Raw genomic sequence first — 12,391 nt, forward strand, 5'->3', positions numbered from 1 at the left:
AGTCCGCGCTCCGCGACCACAAGCCCCACAATGCCGAGCGGAGCGAGGGCGGGAGCGCTCGGCGGGGCGGGCCGGGGCGGGGACAGTGACCGGGAGGAGCGGGGCTCAGAAGAGCCGAGCACAGCCCTGCACGGCAGAGCCGCGGCGGAGCGCGGAGTGGCGGCAGCAGCACCGCCGGGCAGCAGGCGGGGCGGCGGCAGTGCCGGTGAGTGCGCCCGTCGCTTCGCGGGGCTGCGTGGCCGAACAAACCGGGCGGCTCCGGCTTATTTCTTACACCGAGCCGAGCTCCGTGCCGGAGTAGCGGCGGTGCGGAGGAGCCGCTGCCCGTGCGGGGTTCGCCGGCGTTCCTTCAGCGCCGGAGGGAGGGAGGGACGGGCTGCGCCCGCTGCTGCGGGAGAGGAGGCGTTCGGGATCAGAGCTGCTCCTCCGGCGTGGGATAACCGGCGGGGAGCGGCAGGCAAGCCCAGGAGCCCCTCCGGTGCTCGCTCGGCTGCTGCGGGCGGGCGGCCGGGGAGGGACGCGCTCTCTCGCCGGCCCCGCGGAGCTCAGCCCGCGCCCCGGCCGGAGCGCTCCGGCGGAGTTGCGCTCGGGCGAAGGAAGTGTGGCGGTGCCGTGCCCCAGAACCCGCCCGCGGTGTCCCGCGGGTCCCTGCGGCCGTCCAGACCCTTCCCAGCCCGCAGCTGGGCTTCCAGAGCCCGCCTGTGAGCGGCTTCTCCCGCCTGTGGCAGCCCCGTCCTGGCGGCTCGCTCGGCGCGCCGCAGACCGTCTGTGCGCCCCGAGGGTTGGCCACTAAAAGAACTAAAAACTTGGGCATTATTTGTGGGGGTGACTCTGCTGCTAGTAAGCTTTGCGGTTTGAAGATTCGAATTACGTTGTAGGAAGAGCTCAGCGATTAAAATGTAATATTAATATTAAAGCATCAGCTCACTTCTAGGTCCGAATTTGCATTTCTGATGTGTCGCTGTTAACGCTCGCTTTTTAAAAATGCTGATCTCTTCTAATGTTAAGGCACACGAATTCCCCAATGCGAACAGGGGAACGAACAGCTGAAGCATTGAACTTGTCAGGCGTTGGCTGTAACTTCTTGCGGTGCTGCTGGCAGGGTGGGAAGAGTTGGGTGCCTTTGGGAACAGAGGGACGATGTGCAGGCGTCCGTGTGTGTTACCCATCCACATCTCCTCCTTCGGGATGAGCAAAGGCACTGGGTGGGGGGAAAACTAGGAAACAAGGTATCTGGATTGTTACAGGTGTGAATTTTCTCCTTCCCACACCACCTTTGTTTTAATCTCTCACATGTCAAATACTCTGCGCATCCTAGTATTAAAGGGCTGCTTAAAACCTGCATCGTGTGTATGAGTTTTGTGCTGTTAATCAGCTTTGAGCTCAGATATTCTTCAGTTTTCCCCTCATTTTTGATGTGATTTGGTGATTTAGTCTAATGGAAAATTACGCCCTTCTGTGTAGAGGAGAGGTGTTTAGTAAAATGTTGTAGCATAGATTGAGCCAAATGTCTGTTTAATGGTATTTTATCCTTTCAGTGAAATTAGTGTGTTTTAAATAAAGCTACAAAGCTGTAGTCATAGAGCTGCTAAAGCTTAAGATAGTTACCTCTTCCATCAATTTTGTGGTACTTTTCCAGATTCTGTCAGGTCTTGGTTGGACTTCTTGGGGTTGGACCATGAGGCTTGGACTAGATTCACACTTTGTTATTTTACATCCATTGTATTTTTTTAGAATCACTCTGCCTTGGTTGAGTGTGATGAGGAATAATTGCCAACGGAAGGGAGGAAGCAGGAATGGTTGAGGGTTATTTTTCTAAGGTGTGGGTTGTCTACAGAATTGCATAGGACAGCCTAAGATGTAATGCAATGTGAAGGCTTGTGGCAGTGTAAAGTTTCCTGTTAAAGGCAGTCATGAGTTCCAAAATTTGACCTCATGAGACTGTCTGTCCTGTATTTTCACATCCTCTAGTCCAATTTGAGTTGGGATTTTTAAATTTGCTTTGAGTTTGTCTCTTCATCCACCGTTGTCAGGGATTTGCTCACGTGTAGATGAAAGTTATTCATGAACGTGTCAGTCATCTCCTTTCGTATTCGGGGTGAACAGTTCTAGGAGCACTGTTGTAATGACTCTCTTGAAATTTATTCTGTGGATGTAAATGTTGTATTTATGTGTAGCTTAGTTCAGTTTATAACCTTGTGTATCACAGCATGTAGCGATGAAAATGGGTTAGTGCTGGTAGAATTCTTCACAGCAAGATCTGACTGCTCCCTGTTCTTTAAAGGCTTCTGCGACTAATGTTTTACTTCTCAAAATTTCAAATTTGTTTTTTGGGCTGCTCATCATCAGTGAAGACACATTGTTGGCATGCCTGAATACCTTTTAAAATAATTTCTAGCAATTTGTGTTCTGTGTGGGCAATACATTATTCTGTCTGTGTAAAGCACAGGCTGAATTAATATAGGGTACATCTGTCCTATACTGAGTCTTCAGGCTGTCCTTATCTGAATTAAGCTGTGTGTTCAAAATAACGTTAAAAATTGGTGTGTAAGCATGGTTTTCAAAGTTAATATTTGGTTTTCTCTATATGGTTTGCATGTCTCTGATACAATATAATGGGCAGATGGTAGGGAAAGATGTCTGTATAGTCAGCTGTAATTAGTGATAAATGTGTCTTTATGAATATATACATACTTTGTATGTATGAAAAAACAGTAGTTTAATTTAGGAATCCCTTAAAAAATTTTTGGGTTTAATTTGTGTCTTCCCAGCATGGTCTTGTGAACTGGATGACTAAACATTAGCAGAACGTGGAGGTGGGGGAAATAACATACCATGTATCCCTGCAGGAGGGAGGGAAATACTTTCTGAGTCTTGAATTATGAAATTGACAGGAGAACACATTTTCTGTCAATGTCTTTGTGAAATAGTCCAGGACATAAAGCTGTAGCCGCTTCAAGACAAAAAAAAAAAAATCCCATAGTTCAGTAATAACAGGGAAGTTTTTGCTGCTTATTTTCCCTGTGTACTTGGCATTGAAGCAGTACAAAATGACAGGGATGTACAGATGTATTGATCCCATTAAGAATGTGTTTATTTCAGGTGTAAATACCTCAGTGCAGTCACTAGGAACGTTGTGTTGGAGAAGGTCTGTAGCTATAAAGTAATGTGAGAATATTTCCTTGCCTGCTTGTGGCTTGGGTAGTTCTCAATAGCATCTCGTTTGGTGGCCTTAATGAAGTATCTGTGATAAAGAATTGTTCTTATGTGGTGTGATTAAAATATCAGCTCTAAGGTCATGTTCTGGTTTGTTTAATGCACTTCAAAGCTAATGATTATGAGAACTGCAGACCGTGGCTAATGGGATAAAAGCTGTGTGAGTTATCCATGTCCTTTTTGGGCTTTTGGAGTCATTGCAGAGCAGCTGTAGCTGTGAGATGGGAAAAGAGGAAATTTCTTATTCATACAAGCTAATGAGTTAAATGTGTGTATGGCTTTGGGGTTAATGAGATTTGACCTCCTGTGTTGTAAAGGATTTTGGGTTTAGTTCAGTGTTTAAATATTATGATAATTCTTGAGAAATATTTTTGCAGACCTTGAGACTCTTCTTTCAGGAAGAATCAATAATGACAAGTAATTTACTGTCTAGAAGAAGAAAGTTAAAACAATGTGATTGTATTTCGTTTTAACCAACTAGCTTCCAATTTATAGGCTGTCTTTGCACTAATTTGTGAACTTTGTGTACTTCAGCCCTGAAGTCGTTCATCATTACAAATAAAGAAATAATTGCTTAATAATGCTCTCTGTTCCTGCTCTGCCGTGTGAGTCTGACAGTTCCAACCCCGTGATGGCTTGATGGGCCAAATGGACAATCTGCCGCTTCTGGAAAGATCTATTCTGTCCCAATCAAAACTGAAGCTGTGCCATATGTGCAGGGGGGTGTCAGATGTACAAACCAAGCGCTTGTTAGCCAGCAGTGATCTCCCCAGACTCTGGAAGAGCTGCAGTTCCCGTGCTTTTCCTTTCCTCTAATTTTGTCGTGCATGTTTCTGTGTGCGGAGTAGGTTTTGGGGGGAAATCCTAATCTCAGAAAAGAGAACTCTCATTTCCTTTTTAACCTTTCTGCACAACACACTAAAGGCTTTGTTTTGCCTTTGCAAAAGTTCTGAGAGTTCTGCTCAGATACCACAGAAAGCAAATTTAATTCCCTTTGCAGTAAGACAAAATGCCCAAACTCTGCTCACCAGTTGCGTTTTGCATCCAGTACTGTTTGAGCAGCAATTCCATTCCAGCCTTGATTCTCCTGTGGAGGTTTGGAGTGAGCTGGAGGGCTTGGACATCTACTTTTCACTGTGATTTTTTTAAGTGCCCTTGGCATGTCAAGGTAGTGTTAAGAGCGTGGGTACTTTGCCAAAGACAGCCTGTCGGAACTCCTCAGCATCACTCAGCCACGGGAGATTGCCTCCTTCCCTGGCACAGCAGCCAAGTGCCCGGGTTTGGGGACTGTCTCCATGTCTGAGGTGATGTTTGCTGCCCTAGTTTTCCCCATACATCTCAGTTATGTAAGTTGGAAAGAAAGGTCTAAAGTTTTAAGGCATAATTTTTTAATTGGTACACCAAAACTGCCCTTTTCCAATGCTTTTCTTTCCCACGTTTAAATTAAAGCAGCTCCTGGAGCATTTAATGACTGTGTACTTCACACAGCAATTGGAGTTCACTGAAGCAACTCATGTTTTCTCTCTCAGATATCTTTTTCTCAAAAGAAGCATTGCTCCAGTTTCTAAACTATTTAAAGTAATTAATCAAAACCTAAGACGACAGGAACAGCTTCTGTAACATCAGGTCCTCAACTTGAGATGAGGTTGATGCAAAGGGAAAGTGCCCAAGTCCCCACCAGTGTGTGTAAAGCCTGTAGGTGAATGATGACCTTTTCATCTGCTAAGAGAGATGAGAAGTGGGAGGAAGAAGACAGGGGAACCGAGTTATTTTTACTGTAAATATGTCAGTTTATTGACTTGTTAATTTCAGATTTATTCAAAAAAGCAGGAGGAGGAAACACTAATGTCTGCCAAAAACAAAGTAATTAGTGGGAGTTGAAAGATGTCTAATGACTCTTACAAGTACTAAAGAGGAATAAACTAGTCTCTTATTAAACTGGATATGGACTTTTAAAACACTGTAGTAATTCTATTTTATTTTTAAAACATGTGCAATTGCGTATGGTAAATAAAAACCTAAAGTAACATTGTTTATTCACGGTAACATTACAGGCAGAGGGTGGGATTTTGATTTAAAAAAAATTTAAAAAACCAAAGCTGACTCCACACTTCTAAAATAAGGGTTCAGCTAACACTTGACAGAGCTTGAGTTTGAGTTGAAGATGACAGAAGAGTTTTAGATTAATGCTTAATGTGCCTTCTACACCTCCTTGGTCTAGAGTGACAAACAAGATCTTGTTTCATGACTGCATGTGCTATGGAGCAGCTTCTTTTTTCTATGCCAAGGAACTCTGGTTGTGATGAGTCCTGTCACAGGGTTCATCAGCACATCTGCTCTCCTGGTTGTGTCTGTCCCAGGGGAGCTGGGAAGAAGAGGACAGCAGGGGCTGAGAATCTGGAGGGAAGTGAGCCAAGGGTTAGGAAGGGCAGCCATGCAGCGGTTGGAAATGAAACCTGGGAGCTTCAGAGCTGAACCCTTTAATTCAGCACTGCTCTGGTCTGTGGTTGCTGTGATCTCATTTCCATCCTGCAGTAATGCTGATTGAAGTGTGACAGATTGGGATTATGTGTTGTCCCCAACTGGTGATAGTGAAAGCCTGAAGAGGGCTCCTTGCCTTTGCCTCGGGTCATTCTCTGCATCTCTTCCCTCTTGATCTACTGGCCTGCTTTATCCTCCTCCCTCCATGGCCAGGCCTGTCCTCAGGGACCTGCCCTTCCATGCTCTGCTGTGCTCACAAATCCCTGCTGCTTTTATCCCCCAGGCTCCTGACTTCTGCACTGCCACAAGGACTCGGAGCTGTGCTGGTGATGCTCTGTGGCTGTAATTGTTCGTGGTTGTTCCTCCTGGAGTCCTGTGCTGTGCACGCCTGGCTGCAGCTCCCCAGTTCACTGTCACCTCTGTGGTCACTGCAGGCACCAGCTCTGCTTGCTCTGAGCTGGCTGCAGGGACAGAGCCTTGGATTTGTCCTCCCCACGTCTCTGAGGCACAGGGAATGTCCTGGTGTCACCAAACCCCACGGGGAATTTGGAGCTGTTGGAGTCTCCACTTGCTCAGAAGCTACTTGGCATCATCTGTAGTTGACAGTTCCCATCTGTTTTTCCTACCATGCCTCTGTTAAAATACTAAAGAAAGCAGGAAATTAGATATAGGGGAAGATACCAAGGAAAACAAATATCAGAAAAAAAGCAAGCAGAAATATTTAATTACAGGAGATATAGAGCAGCAGGGCAGATAAGATACCCATGACAGTGAGTAAGAATCAAATTGACTGTAAGTAGATCTATTTTGAGGGGATGATATGCATGAAGCAAAAAAATGCCATTAGTAGTTTATCATATAGAAGAAATGTGAGGGAGGAAAATGTGCATGCAATATTAAACCACAGTGCACTTGTGGATTTGACATAACAGATAGCAGGTCCCCATATATGAAGTGACAGCAAAATACCCTGTAGCTGCAAAGGGACAAGCTTTCACTCAGTCACAACGCAAACAAGTTCTGGAAGTGATGGAAGCATATTTCCCAAGAAGAACACGAGGACATCTCATATTTGGAAGGGGAGAAAAGCAGCAGAAATTCAAATTTGCATCTAAGAATTGTTACAAGAAGCTGGGTCTCATAAGGATCTTTGTTACCTTTAGTAAAATCCCTATGGAGATAGAGGTATGGAAATGTGTTCCCACTATTTGTCATCTCAGCATTGGCAGAGACCAATTAAATTGATTTGCACCATCCTTTCCTAATCCTTATCCATGTAACTATCCTATCCTGGAGTTATTACTTAATTCATTAGGAAGTGTAGGGCTTTGGAAGAAGCCCTGGGAATATTGCTGAAGCACTAAGAGAGCAAGGACAACATTAATTTTTTGCTTTCCAAGACTCTAGGATTATCCCAGGAGCTCAGAGAAGGTAGCACCGATGGATAGGGTAGTTTTAAGGGAAGAAGGTAAAAAAAATTCCTTGTTTTTACATCTTTTGGTAGTGGACAAGTCACTTAATCTTTACTTAACCTACATTTCTCCAGTATAAAATGAAAACAGACTCTTCCTACTCATAATGGCTGGGAAGCATCTGGGGTTAATTTGTTAAAGATAAAGGTGTATTTGACTGTGATTTAACAACCTCAGTCTATAGAAGCCATGTAAGCAACTAGCTGGGCATCTCATTCATCAGCCTTGGTGATCTTTGCTGGCTCAGAGCAGGTATGGATTTTTAGAGACACTGGATCGTTCCTATTACTTACTTGAGGGATAAATTGCAACATTTATCATGGCATTCCCATTTTTATTTTGTAAATCTTTCAATACCATGATTGAAGAACACTTTGAAAGCCAATAAGTGCAAATCCCAGGTATTGTTGGAATTGTAAGGCTATTTTACACCATCCTGATCAAAGTAACAAATAGAATCAGTGGACTTGCACAACACATAAATGTTATGTATTTTCAGAGAGGCCATTAGAACACAGCATTCATTTGGAAAATATTTGGAATAATAACCTATCATTCACTCACAGAAAATTTCAGTGTTGGGTTGCGTTTCAGTCAAGAAAATACTTGATATCCTTTAGAAACAAGAAATTGTGCCATCACTGAAGCCTTGCAAGGTTGTGCCGAGGCAGGAAGCAGCATATTAATGTGAAATTTCCATCTTTTTCATGCTTAAATGGAGCAGATCTAAAGTCAGTTCATTCAACAAAATGGCAATTTGGATCTATTTTACAGAGCTCACTTGAGGCAATGTGCTCCTGCTAGTTCACTTTAAATGTGGATTCTGAAACTATTGAAGATTTTTACATATTTTGATTACCATCAGTTCTGTTTGCTCACATTTTACCTGCTTGACTAGAGAAATAAAGTTTTCCTGGGTATCTTTTGGCATATACAAAATCTAGTTAATTAAGACATGCTATACTTTCTCCCCAGAGTCAAAGTATAATGTTCAGCTGGCCGACTTGCATGAATAATCCATCACTGTGAATCATTAATTTAGAAGACAAGCTATGGTAATTGATGTCTTTATGCAAGCTATGGAAATGCTTAGGGAAATTGCTTATTTTTTTTCTTGTTAGTTCCTTTTTTTTTTTTTTTTTCATTTGGTTTGGAATATTTCTGGGCCTGAGTAGTGTGGATTCTGAAATGGATTCACCTGAGATAAGGTTCTTGTGAGAATGGGATCTCTTTCTTGAGTTTGATAAAAATCTGAATATTTTTGATCTGAAAAACTTTTAGAATCATAAGACTTAACCTCGAGCTAATCTTGTGTGCATACATTGGATGAGCCACTCTAAATTTTGGAAGTTTTCTAGGAAAAGGAGCTGGCATGGTGGTCTTAGCAGTGGCTTTAATGTGGTAAAAATGCTTTAAAAATTCCTGTCATAATTTGGTAATGCAAACAGGGATTACAAGGTAAGTTGGTATTTAGACCTTCCTGTATTACCCAGCATGTTTTTGTATCAATCTAAGCATATAAAAGGCTGGTGATGTATATATGTATTTTATATATATATATATATATATACAGTTGGAATATGTACATTTGAAGATAATTTATCACATAATTCATAAAGCTCACCTATATGCTACATTATACTGTAACCATTATGTCTCTGTGGCATGAAAAGTTACTCATTTTGTTTTCTTTTTGGGAATCTCTTCACTTTGACTCATAGTTGAAATATGAGGGTTTGCTACCAACTTAAAATGATTTTGTCTGCCTTCAGAACAAGGAAGAGGCAGTTGGCTGGTATTGAATGGGAGCCAACAGCTTGGTGACATTTCAAAAGTGGGATATCAATAACCCATATATGACTTAAAGCATATATATATTATGTAATAATGTCATATATGCATAATATTATAAAGTCTTGCCATTGATGTAATGGGATTTGGACTATAACTACGTAGTACTAAGATGATTTTTATTCCATTGAGGAAACTTCCTAAATATTTCTTGTGTGTTCTGTAGCTGCAATGCAAAGTGGACCATTTCTACAAATGTAACAATTGTGAAAATGAGCAGGCAGGCTTATTTTGTGTTCTCTTTTTTTTTTTTTTTTTTACCCTTGAATATTTATTTCCCATTTAGGCATCAAACTAGAGGCTTATTTGATCTCATGTGCTTGGCTGCTCCTGTTTGTTCCCAGCTGAGCCCTGATGTGCTGCACTTTGAGAAATCCAGCCCTGAATTTTGACATTTTACACTGGAGCAAAAAGAGAACATATTCCCAATAAATTCACATCTGAGCTGAATTCAAATAGGTTTTGCTGTTTGGGTTCAGTTTCATAAGGTAGGAGAGGTGAAATGCTGCTGATAGCTGCAGTTATTGAAAAATGGTAATCACAACTTTCATAAAGTGAGATAAGCCATGTTTATTAATGCTTTCTGTGGCCATAGAGTGACTTGGCCCTGGGACATTAAATGCCTAAATGGGTTGTGTAATTAGCTTTTTTTCCATTTACGGATCAAGCAGCTAAACACACAACATTTTCTAAGCAGCTCAAATTATTTTTGTCATGTTAGTTTAAGCCAAGGGAAAATAATTCTAATTTTTCAGGTTTTTTAAATAAAATCAGAGCTCCACAGTGAACAGAACTGGGGTCCTGAGGAGATCTCTATGCCAGCCATAAAACTCCTAAACCTGGGATGATTTCTGTATTCCCACCCCTGACACAGAACAGAGGTTTGAACCATGCTGGCCTGCTTTGGCCAAGAATTCCAAAATCATTGACCCAAACTCATGGCATGTAGTGGCTATGGGTAGAGACCCCCCCAGGCAACCCCTTCCAGAGCTTTCTTGTGTTTGCCGGCAAAATTCTCTTGTTTTTGCCTGATGTGTCTAGGGTTTGAAACTCAGTTTGTCCCATCCACTGTGCATATGCAATCAGAACAATATTTTAATGCCTTTTTTCTTTTCCCTCCATGATTGATATCAAAGAGAAGGGCTGAAATAAAACATCCCCAAACTGGCCAAGTTTGAGCTTTTAAATCCATATTAATTTCATACTTGGCTACCTCAGCTGGCATCATTGTTAGTCCAATTAAAAAATAAACTCCCGCCCTAAAGAATTTGCAGCCAGGCTGTGTCACACTCAATCCTAGGGGAAAATTCCTTAGGCGTAGGGAATACTCCTGGTTTTTGAAAGGCACTGCTTGAGTGCCTGCCAAATGTAAGCTTTTTTCCCCACAGTAACCACTTTGACCTCTTTGACAGTATCATAAACCAAATAAATACACTGCAAAATCCCCAGTTTGATAGACATTACAGAAGAAAATTTCCAGTCTGGATTTCTGGATAAAGTAATCTCAACAGTTCCTGGAGGGAGTGAGTGGGGGGTTGCCAGTGTCAAATAGGAGGTAAATATTTCTCTCCCTGAAACAATTCAGCAGAAAGACCTCTGAATATCTGAACAACCTGAGGACTTTGAGGTAGTTAAGCTCCAATTTTGTAATGTCATGGTTTGACTCTTTCTGTATAAGACAGGTTAAACGAGTAGGACCTTTAAAATGAGAACAAGGAAATGTTTGTTTAATAAGGCCCCAGTAAAGATTTTTTCCCTAATGCAAACTCGCTGCATGGGAGTGCAGAAGTGTTTGAGGTTAGGGATCAGCTGTGGCCATTCAGGCTTGTAATTACAGCTGTGATAAGTGTGTTTTCAAGTCTTGCTGTACTAAGAGTTTTCTTAATCCATTTTTTTTTTTTTTTTTTTTTTTACTTGGCCTTTCATTGCTCCTCCTAGTACATTGTAACAATTCCTGAAAACTTCTGAATCATGGGAAAACAAGTGTTAGGCTATTAATTTCTGGCTCTATAGAGACGTAAACTTGAGTCTTGCCTGGGCAAGTGCGTGGCTGTGTCTGACATCACTAATGTTGTGTTTGGGAGCCACAGTAAGCACACAAATATTACAGCTCTGTGTGGTGAGGGCTGGACTGTTTAAAGTCAATCTTTTTAATGTAGCAATGGGGGGGAAACATGTAGTGAACTTCTGCTCCATTATTTGTTACTGTGGGCTTTGGGAGCTGGAGAAGAGATGGCTCCTGGGGAAGGCTGGATGTCTTTGCTGTTGGCTTCCCTGTATTTTTATGGAAACAAGCCCTGGTGTCTCAGCTGGTTGCTCTTTGAGTGCAGAAATTCATGGCACTGAATGTCCACAGGTTTGGACACTGGATGCAGTGGAGCTGCTGTCACCTCTACACAAGCACTTCACTGCTTCAAACAACAAAACTCAGCATTGTTCTTCACTTCAAGGTAGTACAATTCTGTATATTCTGCCACGGATGAATTTGAACAAACAAGAAATCAACCTGTAAGTAACTTCAGGTGGATGATTCCATGCTCTGAAGGGGGCCAGCTGTGATTTTAGTGTCTCATGTGTCCCAGTGATAAACTTTGATGAGACAAAGGTGGCTGTGCTGCAAAGTCCACAAGGTGCCCAGGTGATCTCTGTGTGCTGTCTCGAGGGTTAGCAGAGTCCTGGTGCAGTGAGAGATGAGCTGCTGCCCATTTACACCTGGGGGTGTATTTGGATCCAGTGGAATAACTGTCCTGTGGTGACTAACTAAAGAAATGTGTGTAATTTGGGCACTGCTTCTCATCCAGCTGCACCAGCTCTAGGAGGTCTGTGTGAGGCAAGGCATTCTGCCTGCTTGTTGCCTAATGAGTTTGGTGCTGAGGCAGATTGACTGAAAACTAAAATATTTTTTCTTCTGTGACCATATTGACGGAACTGCTTGGCACAAACTGGCTCTGAATTCCTTGCTTTGAGGTGCAGCTGTCCACCATGCCCATTTGACAACTTAATTTAGACATAAAAATCAGATAACCCATGTAAAGCTTGAAATTTGGGCTCTTGTATACAGGCACAAGAATTCAGGTTAACCTACTTAGTTTTGAAAGCCACGCTAATTAAAATGATTAACCTCATTTTAAGTAAGTGTGTGTGTTACCCACCAATGGAAAATACTGGATGCACATGAATCACAGCTCGTCATACAAAAGCTGGGAGTAGTGTCAGAGTCTTTCTAGCACAAGGTAGGATTAATATGAACTTGCCATAAGAAAACATCTGAGACTTGCTGGAAAACAGGCAGTTTGGTTTGGGGAAGGGAGACAGTGAGGTTTCAACCTTCAGTTTTCATTCTGGGTGTTGGAAATGATTCAATTCCTTTC

The 12,391-nt window shown here is 42.4% G+C and overlaps 1 protein-coding gene across 1 annotated transcript in view; it reads left to right on the forward strand.

Moving 5' to 3' along the window:
- The first annotated feature begins 78 nt into the window (after nt 1–78).
- The window catches only part of SERPINI1 (serpin family I member 1), a 44,199-nt gene continuing 31,886 nt past the window's right edge, over nt 79–12,391 (forward strand). Inside the window, exon 1 of the mRNA XM_041467564.1 lies at nt 79–205. The gene's annotated coding sequence lies outside the window, so the exon portion shown is untranslated. The remainder of the gene's footprint in view (nt 206–12,391) is intronic.

This window comes from Pyrgilauda ruficollis, unplaced genomic scaffold (genome assembly GCF_017590135.1).
Source record: "Pyrgilauda ruficollis isolate IOZ18807 unplaced genomic scaffold, ASM1759013v1 scaffold21, whole genome shotgun sequence".
NCBI classification, from domain to species: Eukaryota; Metazoa; Chordata; class Aves; order Passeriformes; family Passeridae; genus Pyrgilauda; species Pyrgilauda ruficollis.